Source organism: Podarcis liolepis (assembly GCF_965112155.1).
Source record: "Podarcis liolepis genome assembly, chromosome: 2".
In the NCBI taxonomy this organism is placed as follows: domain Eukaryota; kingdom Metazoa; phylum Chordata; class Lepidosauria; order Squamata; family Lacertidae; genus Podarcis; species Podarcis liolepis.
In genome coordinates this window covers 5,527,711-5,542,125 of record NC_139555.1, presented here as the reverse complement: position 1 = coordinate 5,542,125, position 14,415 = coordinate 5,527,711, and positions in this window count along the sequence as shown.

The following is a 14,415-nucleotide window of genomic DNA, read 5'->3' as shown; positions in this document are numbered from 1 at the left end:
CTCCACCTTGGCCTTGCTGTGGTGGTCCAAAGCAGAGCAATACGTTTGGCACCAGCTTGGCTGCAGGAGTTGCAGGAAGGAGGCAGACAAGGCACCATCCAATCATCTGAGGGACTCCACTCTGGATTTGTGTAGGGTTTCCTCCTTCGCCTTATCTTCTCCTGAAGATCTCCTGCAAGGCAGTGGAGGTTTAGGATCAGAGTTCTTCTCCCTACCTTCCCAGGTGGATGAGCCCCACTTGCTCCTCACAGCGTGTGCAGAATCTGCCTTCTTGACAGTTGGACCCATGACTGGTCTCATCTGCTCAATCTGCCGGAGCCTGTCTTCACATGCTGGGGAATAAGCCCCATTAAATCCAGGGGTGTTTACTACTGACTGCATAGATTCAACTCACAAAACACATTTGAGAAGGGGTGGGGGAATCCCTCCAGGTGTTCATGGAATTCCTATCAGACAGGCTGACCAGCGGTCAAGGTTGATGGGAGCTGAGGTCTAGTAACCCCTGGAAGGCCACAGGCTCCCCACCCCAGCATTTAACAAAAGACAGTCTGCAAAATGCAACCTCTAGCTTTCAACTAGAAATGCCTACAAACCAGCAAATAGGTATTACGGCTTAAATTTTCTGCCTTCCTCTATGCCAGGCATGGCCAAACTTGGCCCACCAGCTGTTTTGGGACTACAGTTCCCATCATCACTGACCACTGGTCCTGTTAGCTAGGGATGATGGGAGTTGTATTACCAAAACAGCTGGAGGGCCAAGTTTGGCCATGCCTGCCCTATGCTGCTCAGTCACAAACAAACTTCAAAGCCACACTATCACCTCATTCACTTTCCAGGCCCTGCCACTCCTTCTGATTCTGAAAAACAGTCCTGGATATGTGCTCTCTTGCATTCACCTTCCTCTACACCTCTGGGAAAGCTAAGGCTAGGACCTGATGCAACTCACAAGACAGAGCAAAGAATTGAGCTCAACTGAAAGCCAGGAGGGATGTAGTAGTGGTTAGAGTGTCAGGCTAGCAGAGAAGATGTGCTCCGGTCCTGCTTGCAGTGGTTGTCCACTGTGAGAACAAGATGTTGGAGTAGATGGACCATTGGCCTGATCCATCAGAGCTCTCTTCTTGGGTTCTTATGACAAGAGTCACATCTGGTTGGTCCGCCTGCTATTACAGCCCCTGGAAAGCTGCCCAAGAGGGAATGTGATCCATGGGCTCAAAGAGCCTCGCACACCCCCATCTCTGCTGTGCCCACAATGCTAGAGTGGGTGCCCTTCAAGCAATGCAAGCACCCATCTAGCAGGAGGAAGGCACTGAGCCACCAGGAAAGAAACAGTTTTGGTGTGAAGATCTCAACTGTACGTGCCATAGTTCCGATAACCACAACAAAACGCTGCTCTTGGGATTTCATCTCAAGTTGTGCAGATGAGATCAAAGGTATGGAAACATGTTACTGTGGTATGAAATTGCCCAGGAACCGTTGCCAGGCTACCTTGGTGTTACTCTTAGTAAAACGCCTACCTCTCCACAGCACATTAAGCAGGTGAGCAATGCAATCAACTCCTGTGTGAAAGTGATCCAGGGGCTGACAGGTGCAAGGAGAACGGGGAACATCTATGAAGTTGCCTTTCTACTGAGTCAGACCATTGGGCCTCCAGCTCAGTGCTGAAGTGCCAGGGGTTGAACATGGGGGCTTTTACACAAATGTGCTTTTCCTGATGAGCTAAAGCCTCATTCCTGTGGTGCCTGGGCATTAGTGCTCGTCACCAGCAATTTTATGGCTAGACAACATCAATGCTCATTTGCAGCCATGCCTGGTTTAAGGTCGTACTGTGCGGTAGGATATGCTGTCCCCTGCACTCCCAAAATTGCCTGTGTGTGGGAGGGGGAGTCGGGAGAGCCCCCAGAACAGCATAGGGGAGGAGGACAGGGCAGATAGTTCCCTCAGGCAAGCACTGATGGAGCAATTTGCTCAGCGGTGTGTTGCAACTTCTCGCAATATTTAGAGCTGGCATAGGCAATGTGGTTCTCAGTGGTTCTCAGGCTCCAACTCCCACCAGCCCCCACCAGCATGGACAATGGTCAGGGGTGATGAAATTTGTGCTCCAGCAGCACCTGAAGGTACCCCTAATTTGTAGCCTTCTGGATCGATATGAGAGAGAGAAGCTTGCTGGCTTTGGGGTAAATCTAGTACTGCACACCATAGGCTCAAGAATATTTGAATGTAAGAATGGGCTCTCTGTCTGATAAGTGTAAGGATTCCTCTGAGTGTAGGGTGACCGGGTGCAGGAGAGGGCAGGGCTCTTGCACTTTCGTTGTTGTATGGAAAAGGGGACTGCACCTGCTGATATTCCCTCTTCTGCACAGATATCAGAAGATGCAAGAGCCCTGCCCTCTTTTGCAGCTGGGCACCCTGTCTGTGTGCAAATTAATAAGGTGGTTCCTGCACTGCAAGGGGACGACGACTAGATGACGCTACACAACATTGTAATTCTATGATTCTGTGATTCATGAATTAATGCCATCTCAGTGACCCATTGCCTCTTGCTCCTTCTAGTGTCTTCCCTTCCTCTGTGACAGAATGTTGCAAAGTTGCACAATGAGCTTGAAGAAACCCTGTTGTGTGAGCGAGGAAAACCTTTGAAGTCCCCTACCTGCCTGCGGACTGTCTGGCCAGAGTGGTGCATGCTCTAGTTATCTCTCGCTTGGACTACTGCAATGCGCTTTGTGTGGGGCTACCTTTGAAGGTGACCTGGAAACTACAACTAATCCAGAATGTGGCAGCTAGACTGGTGACTGGGAGCAGCTGCCAAGACCACGTAACACTGGTCTTGAAAGACCTACACTGGCTCCCAGTACGTTTCCGAGCACAATTCAAAGTGTTGGTGCTGACCTTTAAAGCCCTAAACGGCCTCGGCCCAGTATACCTGAAGGAGCGTCTCCACCCCCATTGTTCTGCCCAGACGCTGAGGTCCAGCTCCAAGGGCCTTCTGGCGGTTCCCTCACTTTGAGAAGCAAAGCTACAGGGAACCAGGCAGAGGGCCTTCTCAGTAGTGGCACCCGCCCTGTGGAACCCCCTCCCTTCAGATGTCAAAGAGATAAACAACTACGTATCTGACATTTAGAAGGCAACCCTGTTTAGGGAAGCTTTTAATGTTTAACAGACTATTGTATTTTAATATTTTGTTGGAAGCTGCCTGTAGTGGCTGGGGAAACCCAGCCAGATGGGCAGGGTATAAATAATAAATTATTATTATCATTATTATTAAGTCAACCACAGCAGAGCAGCAGCTCAACAGAGGCCTTCCTGACCCTGTGTAATACGGTGTGCATGACTGTCCTATCTGAAGCTGTGGAAGTTTCCGCTCACAGCATAAAGGGTTGCCAACTTTTTTAAAGATTGTCCCTCCCCATTCCTGTGCCTCTTCCAACTAGGTGTGCAGTCATTTGTACAGGGTCTACTGACCTCCTCAGACTTGTGGGCACCCCCCCCGAATCAATACTCTCCTCCTGCCCCCCCAAAAGACAGAAAGCATGTCACACAAATTTTGCTTCTCCGTTTGATACAGTTGGAACCAGATGTATGCTTAATCTGAGTCTTATCAAGCATCTAGAGCTGAAAAAGGAAGTGGGAAAGAGCATCACTCTTTCAACTTCCCTCTTTGGCTCCATGTACATTTCAAGAGAAAGAAAGGGCACCATCCTTACCACCTGATGACCAAAGGGGAGGTGGTGCTGGTGAGCTCAGAAACTTGGTGAGTGAAGAGGGAAAGCTCTCAAGGGCACCATTGCACCCACTGGGAACACATTAGCAGCTAGTAATGTTAAAAGAGGCCTGCTTCTTGGGAGAAAAGCAATGACAAACCTAAACAGCATCTTAAAAATCAGAGACGTCACCTTGCCAACAAAGGTCTGTATAGTTAAAGCTATGGTTTTCCCAGTAGTGATGTATGGAAGTGAGAGCTGGACCATAAAGAAGGCTGATCGCCGAAGAATTGATGCTTTTGAATTCTGGTGCTGGAGGAGACTCTTGAGAGTCCCATGGACTGCAAGAAGATCAAACCGATCCATTCTGAAGGAAATCAGCCCTGAGTGCTCACTGGAAGGACAGATCCTGAAGCTGAGGCTCCAAGACTTTGGCCACCTCATGAGAAGAGAAGACACCCTGGAAAAGACCCTGATGTTGGGAAAGATGGAGGGCACAAGGAGAAGGGGGCGACAGAGGACGAGATGCTTGGACGGTGTTCTCGAAGTTACCAGCATGAGTTTGACCAAACTGTGGGAGGCAGTGGAGGACAGAAGTGCCTGGCGTGCTCTGGTCCAGGGGGTCACGAAGCATCGGACACGACTAAACGACTAAACAACAACAACAACAATGTTAATTTCCATGCCGCAAAACAAAACCTTCACCAGCTTACTGCTGCATAGCAATATTCAGAGCATCAGAGTGGGGCATGCTGTCTTGTCTTTTGAGAGCAACTGGCCTCCTGCCCATTATGGCTTCCATGGGATTTCCCCATAGCAAACTGTAAGAGACAGGTGTATTTTGCTTTATAGTTACAGATTCTGACTAAGCGTCAGGAAGAACTTGCTGACCTTAGGAGCTGTTTGACAGCAGAAGAGACTCCCACGAGAGGTGGCACAGTCTCCTTCCTTGGAGGTTTTTAAGCAGAGGTTGCTCACCCCTGTATGACCCAGATCAGATTGCAGGGGGTTGGACTTGATGACCCCTGGAGTCCCTTCCAACTCTACAATTCTGTGATTCTATATTGTTCCTGAGCTGTCCTGTCTGGAGGCACCTGCCGCCACCTCCCTCCTGCCTCAGGTCAGGTGATCTGAGGTGAGCGATGACAGCAACCCTGCTATCCAAAGGCACTTGGCTAGCTTTTGCAGTTAGATCTTAGGGGACAATTTGCCCGGTTGGGATCAAAGCAGCAGCCGCCTTTTCACACTTCTAAGGCAGCAGCGCCTCCTCGTGGAATAGTTGTGCATTGACTCAGTGCTTCCTAAAAGCACGGGAGGCGGGGCTGGAAACGGCTTGAGCCCTGGCCAGTCTCAGCGATGGATGGACCGCATCGGTTACGTGAGGAAGGAAGCGCCCCGTTTTCTGTGTTTTAAAAGCGCTCGTGGGCCTATGCATGCAGGTTTGGGTGTGCCCACTGCAGTTGCAGCCTGTGGGTCTGAGACGGCAAGAGAGCTTGGTGTTCTGGGTGAAGTGACGCATGTTTCCCACACGGGGGCGCCCTCCGCCTTCCTTTTCCTGGCTGATGAGCTCCAGCTGGGAAATCCTCCCCCGAACATTCCAGAGATCCGACAGGGCTTTAGCAAAACCGGTTGCTCAGCACAAGCATAAGGCAGAGCCCAGAAGTAGCATTGCATTAAGACAAAGTGGTTGAGGGGCTACTGTGAGCATCACTGGGCAGGAGTCTTGCTGCTGCCTGTCCTGGGTTCCCCTTTACATCCCCAGCCCCACTTGTGGTCTGAGTAGGGCTGACTGGCTGGATCTGGTCACCATTTAATCTTCCCAAAATGCCACTGATAATGCACACACAGTCCCACATAAGCTCCAACATTTCTTCGGTGAAAATAAAAAGGTCAAGGTCAAGGACCCCTGATCGTTAAGTCCAGTCATGGACGACTCTGGGGTTTTGGCGCTCATCTCGTTTTACAGGCCGAGGGAGCCAACGTCTGTCCGCAGCCAGTTTTTCTGGGTCATGTGGCCAGCATGACTAAGCCGCTTCTGGTGAACCAGAGCAACACACAGAAACGCCGTTTACCTTCCCGCTGGAGCGGTACCTATTTATCTACTTGCACTTTGACGTGCTTTTGAACTGCTAGGTGGGCAGGAGCTGGGACTGAGCAACGGGAGCTCACCCCGTCATAGGGATTCGAACCGCTGACCTTCTGATTGGCAAGTCCTAGGCTCTGTGGTTTACACCACAGTGAAAATAGGGACATCCTATTCTATTCTTATTCTGTTTATACACCACCCATCTGACTGAGTTGCCCCAGCTACTCTAGGCGGCTTCCAACATATATAAAAACAATAAAACATTAAACAGGAACAAAACTTCCCTCTATAGGGCTGGCTTCAGATGTCTTCTAAAGGTTGCATAGTTACTTATCTCCTTGGCTCGGGGATTGCATAACTCCATACCCTCCAACATTTCTCGAATGAAAATAGGGACTTCCTACGGAAAAACGGGACATTATGGGATCAAATCAGAAACTGGGGCGGCTTCTGTAAATCCAGGACTGTCCCTGGAAAATAAGGACACTTGGAGGGTCTGCTCCTGTCCACTTCCAGTGTATTCCTGCTGCTGGCTTGTGTATGGACAACTTTTTGCCAAACATCTATCCTGCTGTTTCTCCACTCTCCTAAGAGGTTTTTCATTCTGAAAAGGGGCCATCATGCTGCAGTTATATGTGCATTTGTGTATCCTGTGTGGTTTGGCTCCCAATGGAGTCCCCTCTCTTGGGTATTTGTGCACCTGGAGCTGGAGGAGGAGAGGACAGAAGGGTGAAGATAGAGCTGGGAGTGGAGGGGAGCCCTTTTCTCATCCTCTGGACCCCCTGGGAAACTCAACAAACCTGCTACACCTGCAACTGGGTGTGCAGAGTGCAGCTGAAGGGGACACAGCTGTGGGCAGACTGGGGAACTGCCCTCCACCTTGGCCCTGTTGATAAAAAAGTGAGACTAGAATGAGAGACTAGGGTGATCGCCGCTGTTTCCAGCAGCTCTTCTTATTGTGAGACTTCTGTGGGTTCATTGAAGGTTTGGACCCTGGGTGAAAACATGGTGGCTGAGAGGGAGGGTATGTCAGAAGAAAAACGCATTGATACAGATATAACTTTGTATTAATGTAACATTTTTACATGCAACTGTGTTTTTTTGTAATGTTTTGTTTCAGTTGTCTGTTGTTGCTTCTTTTTTGTACACCACTTAGAGATATTTCTAATGTATTAAGCCATATATAAATAATCAATAATCAACCAGTATAATCACAGAAAGGGTGTTTGGCTTTGTTGAACTGTAGGGACACTCCACTTCTGGGTGGTATTGCAACTGTTGTTGTTGTTGTTGTTGTTGTTGTTGTTGTTGTTGTTGTTGTGCCAGCCACCTTGGGCTCCTTCAGGAGGAAGGGTTGGATATAAATTCATATAATAATAATTTTCTTGCAGGTTTCACTAGTTCCTTCTGTTAGCGTGCTAAGTGGCCTGATGTCAATCAGTGAAATGTGTGACTGCCCCCCCCCCAAAAAAAAGGCAGGGTGGGTGGGTGGTAATTCTGTATATACAGGAAAATATTGTTATATTGGTTTTACAAGGAAGGAAAACCAAGCAGGTGGATGCTACATATGCATAAAGCACCCGCCACCTGGTCAGGAACCAGAGTCAGGTGTAGGTCAGCAATACAGAAGACCAGTGTCAGTGAAGTTAACTCTTTGTTAAAAGAAACCGAAACAGTGGAGGCCTAGTGATCACAGCAACTCTTCCCAGTAGGTCTTGCCCCAATGAGGTTGTTGCAAGGAGGCCTGAAGGTCCCCACCTTCCCACCATGCTCTAAGGATCCTCCCCTCCAGGGTCTTTCCCATAGGCGCCGACTCCATGGGGCCTGAGGGGGCCCGAGCCCCCTCAAAAATTCGTTTGGGGGGGCTCCACCCCCTAATAATCTCGGACGCCCCTCCAGCAGAGCGCCATTGCCGCCCCTCCCCCAGCCCAAAATGCACAGGGTCGGGCTGCATGCCTCCTGCCCTCCCTCCCGAGCAAAAGCTCCACCCAATTTCCTTCGGAGCTGATTAATAGGCGCAGCACGCTCTCCCCTATTCGCTCACGAGGAGGCGGCGCCACTTTATTTGCATATTCATGAGCTTATTTATTATTCATGAGCTTTCATTTATTATTCATTATTTATTATTCATGGGCTCCCCCAATATTTTTTATAAGTCGGCGCCCCTGGTCTTTCCCCAGCAACCTAAAACTCCGTTGCCTCGTATCTCATTGCTCCGCCCTCTTCATGTTTGGGGAGACCAGGGGAGAGGGGAGCTGGTCTCAGGAGGGTGAGGAGACTCCCTAGAATCTTCTGCAGCCTGCCTCATCTCCATCTCCTGTCTCTGATTCTGGACTGCTCTCTGCCACAGACTCTTCTTGCTCACTAAGTCCTATTAGCTCTTCAGCTTCTGACACCTCCTCCTCCCCCCAGTCTGCTGCCTCTTCTCCCTCTGACTGCTCATTCTCGCCCCACCACCAGCCCCCTGGCTCTGAGCCTTCTTCTCCTGGGGATTCCTTTTGGGGTTCCCCATCTGGTGCCTCCCACCTCTTCTCTGCCTCCCTATAGACCAGGGATAGTCAACGTGGTGCCCTGCAGATGGCTTGGACTCTAGCTGACTCCATCCCTGATGATTGGATATTTTGCCTTGGAGTCCAACAACATATGCAGACCACAACATTGGCTCCCTCTGCTGTGAATGGTTGCAAATTGTGGCAATGGCAAAATGGAGAGACGGGCAATTTCCCCCACCTACTTCCCTTCAGAGAAAAAAAACAATAAGGGGGAAGGGGGAGATCTGGGGCCAAATTCTCCCCCCTGCACACAAGTCAACAACTGCTCTCATCGGGAAGGGGGGGGGGGGCAGGAGCAGCCAGGTGCCCCTCCATTGTTCCTGCATTCGGCTCCAGCTGAGAACTTCCCTCAGCTGCATATTGTGTTGGATAATTGCTGCGAGTTGCTTGGGGAGCCAATTTTTGGCTGAAAAGCAGGATAAAAATATAACAAACAGAGTGGGGGGGGACCTCTCTCAGTCATAGTGGGGTAGAGAAGCAGGAGGAGGCGGCACCCCACCCCGAAAAGCCACCCACCCCTCATCCCCTCCCCTCCTATATGGCTCAAAGTGGGGGGTTGGCTATGAGGCCTCCTGTTCTAACACAGCTCAGGAGGTCAGGGCTGGTGTCTTCTGGTGGCAGCACGATTCACCTAAGCTCCATGCTGAGCCTCGTAAGTGGGTGGGGGCTGCCCCTCTGCTGCTCTCCCCCCTCCCCATTATTGCTTTGGAGAAGGAGGAAAGTAAGTTTGCTGCTCTGAGAGTCATTGCTTTTACCCCTATGCAAATTTAATCAAGAGTTTAATTAACTGCATCAACGGGAAAACCCCCATTGTGCAATTCATTGGCTAAGATCTCCTTTAATGGGGTGTCAGACCTTGCCTGAGCCCATGGGAAGCAGTCCTTGGAGGGGTTCTAGCAGTTCCCCCATCATTTATCTGAGCCCAGATCTAGTCTGCACAGCGAATTGCCAACTGATTTTTGCTCCCCCGGTCTCTTTAACAGAGGTTTTGAACTGTAGGAATCAGAAGGGGGAGCTTTTCACAGCACACAACTTAATAGCTGCTGTTTTGTCTGCTAATGTCTGTGCCTTAAGTTGCTATTGGATATCAGAGTCAATTTGAAACACTGGCTGCCCCCCCCCAACCCCATGATACAATCACACAGGGGTTGAATGCAAGACCACTATTAATCAGGGTAGCCACGCACCCTACTTTACAGGGGACGGTGCTCTGAAGGCATGTCTGGTCAAGAAGCAGGGGGGGGGCAGGGAAGGGGCCCATGAAGCTGCCCCCCAGCAGTGAGTGCCTAGGCAGAAGCCTGAGCAGCTTCACCCAGGTCACAGCCTCCCACCCCCAACACCCCTATGGGGAGATACATCACCTGCCGACAAAGGTCTGTATAATTAAAGCTCTGGTTTTCCCAGTAGTGATGTATGGAAGTGAGAGCTGGACCATAAAGAAGGCTGATCGCCAAAGAATTGATGCTTTTGAATTATGGTCCTGGAGGAGACTCTTGAGAGTCCCATTGGACTGCAAGAAGATCAAACCTCTCCATTCTGAAGGAAATCAGCCCTGAGTGCTCACTGGAAGGACAGATCCTGAAGCTGAGGCTCCAAGACTTTGGCCACCTCATGAGAAGAGAAGACTCCCTGGAAAGGACCCTGATGTTGGGAAAGATGGAGGGCACAAGGAGAAGAGGACGGCAGGGGACGAGATGGTTGGACAGTGTTCTCGAAGCTACCAGCATGAGTTTGACCAAACTGCGGGAGGCAGTGGAAAACAGGAGGGCCTGGGGTGCTCTGGTCCAGGGGGTCACGAAGAGTCAGACATGACTAAACGACTAAACAACATGGTCTTCCTATTTAAACTACAGTAATTATTTCGAAATTTACATCTGACCAGAACACTTAGCATCTGCAAAGTGTGTTGCCTTTATTTCACAGAATCATGGAATTGTTGAGTTGGGGTCCTGAGGGCCATCTAGTCCGACCCCCTGCAATGCAGGAATCTCAACTAGATCATACATGTCAGGTGACCATCCAATCTCCGCTTAAAAACCTCCAAGGAAGCAGGTTTGGTTAGTTATTTAGTTATTTATTTTGGGTGAAGCATAAGTGACCACCCTTCTTTAAACAGGAAGCCTAGATGCAATACTCTCAGTGCTTCTCTGCAGCTACAGATTCTAGGTAATAGTTAGTGACAGTGGAAATTGTGTCAGCCCTTGCAGTGATGATGACATAGAAGCCTCTACGAAAGTCCTGAGGAACACCTGAGTTCACCTGACACAAAGTGTGAAAAACCACTTGTTGGCAGTTAGTATCTGTTTATCACGGACGCCTTCTCTCCTTCCCTCAAGGCTGGCATCCCATGGTATGTGTGATCCAATTTTATCCTTGTGACGGTTCTTGTGAAGTAGGTTGTTTTGAGAGAAAAAGGAATTCACTCAAGGAACTTCATGGCTGGGCAGAGATTTGAACCCAGGTCTCCCCAGTCCTAGTCCAATACTCTGTCTGAGGCAGCAGACACCCTATGAGTTCTAGCTGCCCTGAGGCACAAGCTAGTTGAAGCCTGGCACTCTGATGCCCTGGGGACAGCAATGGCAGGAGGGTGACTTTGTGCTCATGGAGCAAGGAGCCAGCTAGTCTCTGGTGCTGCTGTGGCCTCTTGCCTGTTGCCACAACATGTTAAAAGCAGTTGCTCTTTCTTCGCTGCGCAGGTGAAGAATGTGTCGTTTGAGTGAATGCTGAAGCCCAAGTGGGTGATTCAGTCCATATCCGTTTCTCATTTTTCCAATTTCGAAGTTCAGTTCTTCACTTTTCCATGTTAGTTGGTGGTGGTTTTTTTTTAAAAATATGATATTTATTAGACTTTTTCAGACAATAGAAAGTTACAAAATTATAGAAAAAAAAACACATAACAATAATAAAAGACAAAAACAATACAAGAAAAAAAATACAAAGACAAAGCACATAAAAAGTAAAAAAGAAAGTTAAAAAAAGAAAAATAATCAAAATTTTCATATCTTATATTTAATTTACTTGTTTCCTGACCTCCTCACACACCCCTCTACTGTATTCCAGTTCACATAGTTAGTTCAGCAAATCCTTACCCTCTATCATTTATCTTTACTTATTATCTTAACCTATTATAACTATATATTTCCAGCCATTGTCAATCTGCATTTACATATTCTTATTCATCTTTTTACCAATACCGCTTATTTTCAATCCAAGGTGGTGGTTTGTTTTTAAAGTCCTCATGAAAAGTCGCCAGCAATTTTTGTACAGGTTTTTCCTCTATAGACACATTTTTGTATGCAATTTTGCCAAATATGCACATTTTTACAAAGCACTGTTCCCTAATATAATGCATCTTAGAGGTTATGTTCACAAATAGATGCATCTCTGTGCACATTTTAACCTTAGCAGAAACGTTTTTGTACCAGAGAACTGCATTGTAAAATTCAGAGTCATGTGAATTCAGAGTCAAAGGAAGGCTGTGTGTCTGCTTGCAAATTGTTTCTGAAAGTGAAAAGTCAGTAGATTCGCCTTTAAATTGCAAACTGAAATGAAATTCTCTCCCATCCCATCCCGGCTGGATACACAGTCCAGGAAGGAAGCATCCATCTGGATCTAACATGCGGAGTGGTTGTACAAATTGGCCCTAACATGGCCAGTCTTCTGTAATTCGCCTCTGGGCTTGCGAGCCAACAAGCAGCTCGTCTCCCTCCATTTCTTGAGGGCCAGCTGCTTCTGGTTCTCAATAAAGCCTCAGCTCAGTGGCAAAGCACATGCTTTGCACGGAAGTCCAAAGGAGCCGGTGATGAGAAAAGTCTTTCTCTGCTGAGACCCTGCAAAGCCGCTGCTTGCCAACTGGCTGCATTCGTTTAGATCAGGGGTCTGCAACCTTTAAGACAAAAAGAGCCACTTGGACCCGTTTCCGAAGGGGAAAAAAATGGGAGCCGCAAAACCATTGTGACATTTAAAACAAATATATCTCCGGAGCCGCGATCTGACAACGGGCGGGAAGGTGACGTTGGGACGGTGCGTGACTAACGCATGCACCGCCCCCATGCGATGTCACAGCCAGTACAGCGCCCGCCACAGTGGGGAGTGTCGGGGTGCACAATGCACCTCCTCCCCTTGCTAGTATCCGCCCCGGAGCCGCAGCAAAGGTGTAAAAGAGCCACATGCGGCTCCGGAGCCGCGGGTTGCAGACCCCTGGTTTAGATGAACAAATAGCCTTCCTTGGTATCTGTGGGGGGTGTGCAGATTGTGGCTCTTTTCTGGCGAGATTCACCCACATGCTGACAAACTCAGGTTGCAAGGTTAGAGTTGATGGGGGGTGTCATGCGCAACAAATCCACTTCCCCAACAGATCTGACTTTTTGCGATAAGGAAAAATGGCAGCAGAGATTCGCGGGAGGGTGTGGGCTCACACATCCTTTGACCCAACGCCCTCTGGCCTACCCAGTGAGAATGACTGCTCAGTAAACTGGTCGTTCAGAAGCAACCAACATTACAGAACTCGCCTGGATGGATTGAGCAGGCCTGGCATGCCATTAAAAGTCACAGCGCCCCCTACAGTCTCTCTGTAGCATCTTGAGATCCCCAAAACGTCACTGTGATGTCACCGCGCTCTGGCTTTCCCAGTTCCATGTTTCATTCAACTGACAGCTGACTGCAGGGAAACTCGCCGTGCGATGACATCACCATCCCACCTCGCAGCTGCTGTTGCTACTGTGAGAATGGAGGGGAAGATGCAGGTGTCCTGCTGCTTTTGGCACAAGCCCAGGACATATTAGGGCCTGATGGGAGTTGTAGTTCAATGACCACAACATTGGCTATCTCTGTAAGCTGACGACAAATGAGCTGGAGAAGCCACATGCTGTGAGATGGGTCTCCTTTCCCTCCCTGTGGTCACTTCTGCCCTAGTCAGTGTGGCCGCTAGTCCACAGGACTAATCTGCTCTTGACTTTGGCTTTTCAGCTCTGCTTTCCAGCTACAATACTTCTCAAGTACTGCTTGCTCTCTCCACCACTACCCAAAATGCCCATCTTATGACATTCTCAACCAGCTCCCACCCGTCCTTTCTCTAGAACAGACAGTCTGGAGCCAGGGCTAGCTCAAGCTATTTTGCTGACGTTGGCAAAAATTGATTTTTTTTTTAATTGCTGCTCCGCACCTGCATCTAGTTTTATCTAGCAAAGGGTGGGAGGAGGTGGGAAGGTAATTCTGTTTCTTCTACAGGGGTCTTCCTGATAGCAATTCCCATAATTTCATTAAGGAATTGCTGCTTAGGAAGCCCCGCAAAGCAATTTCACTGCACAATAAAAACACATACAAAACAAATCGCCTCTATAACGTCAATTAAACCGACTGCATCCATAAAAGCAAATTAAAATGAGTGAACAGATATATGATCAAAAATAGAAAAAATTGCTTCCAAATGGGAGGGCCTTTTCCCTACACACCTCAGACTGGGTAGTTTCAAAGGCCTGGATTAGTGGGAGCAGGGCGAAGCGGGGCAGAGATCACTTGTGATTCCCCGGCAGAACTTTTCCAGATTATCTTAGAGTCTCTGGAATTCTGCCGCCAAGAGAGCTGCTTGGAGACTGATGTGGTCGGGCCGCAGAGTGCCCTGCACATTGGGGCTCTTCTCAGCCCTGCCAGCTGCATCCTAGCCCTGCCAGCTCCCCACCCATCCTATACTGCCCAGATTCTCTCCCCGGCCCCACCCGGCCCTGCTGTGCAACCCCCTAGCCTGCTTCCGCCTGCATTCTTTCCCAAACCACCTGGCAGACTTCTTTTTCTCTACAGTCCTCAATAATTCATATGCTGCCGAAGCTGTTTTGCAAGATGTCCTAATTTTTGAGACAGGCTTGGCTTGGGGAGCGGCTCCTCCCCACTCCTTCCCTCTCTCTCTCTCCCCACTCCCCCCACAACAGAGAGAGTTCAGGAGACACTGGAATGCAATGAAATATTAGGGATAGGGAGACACACGGCTTGTCATTTCTACATTGGGCTTTGGTGCCTTGGGGCAAGAGTTAGACAGACCTGCCAGGGGCTTGATTGTGTGTTTATTGCATGGGCCTTAAAC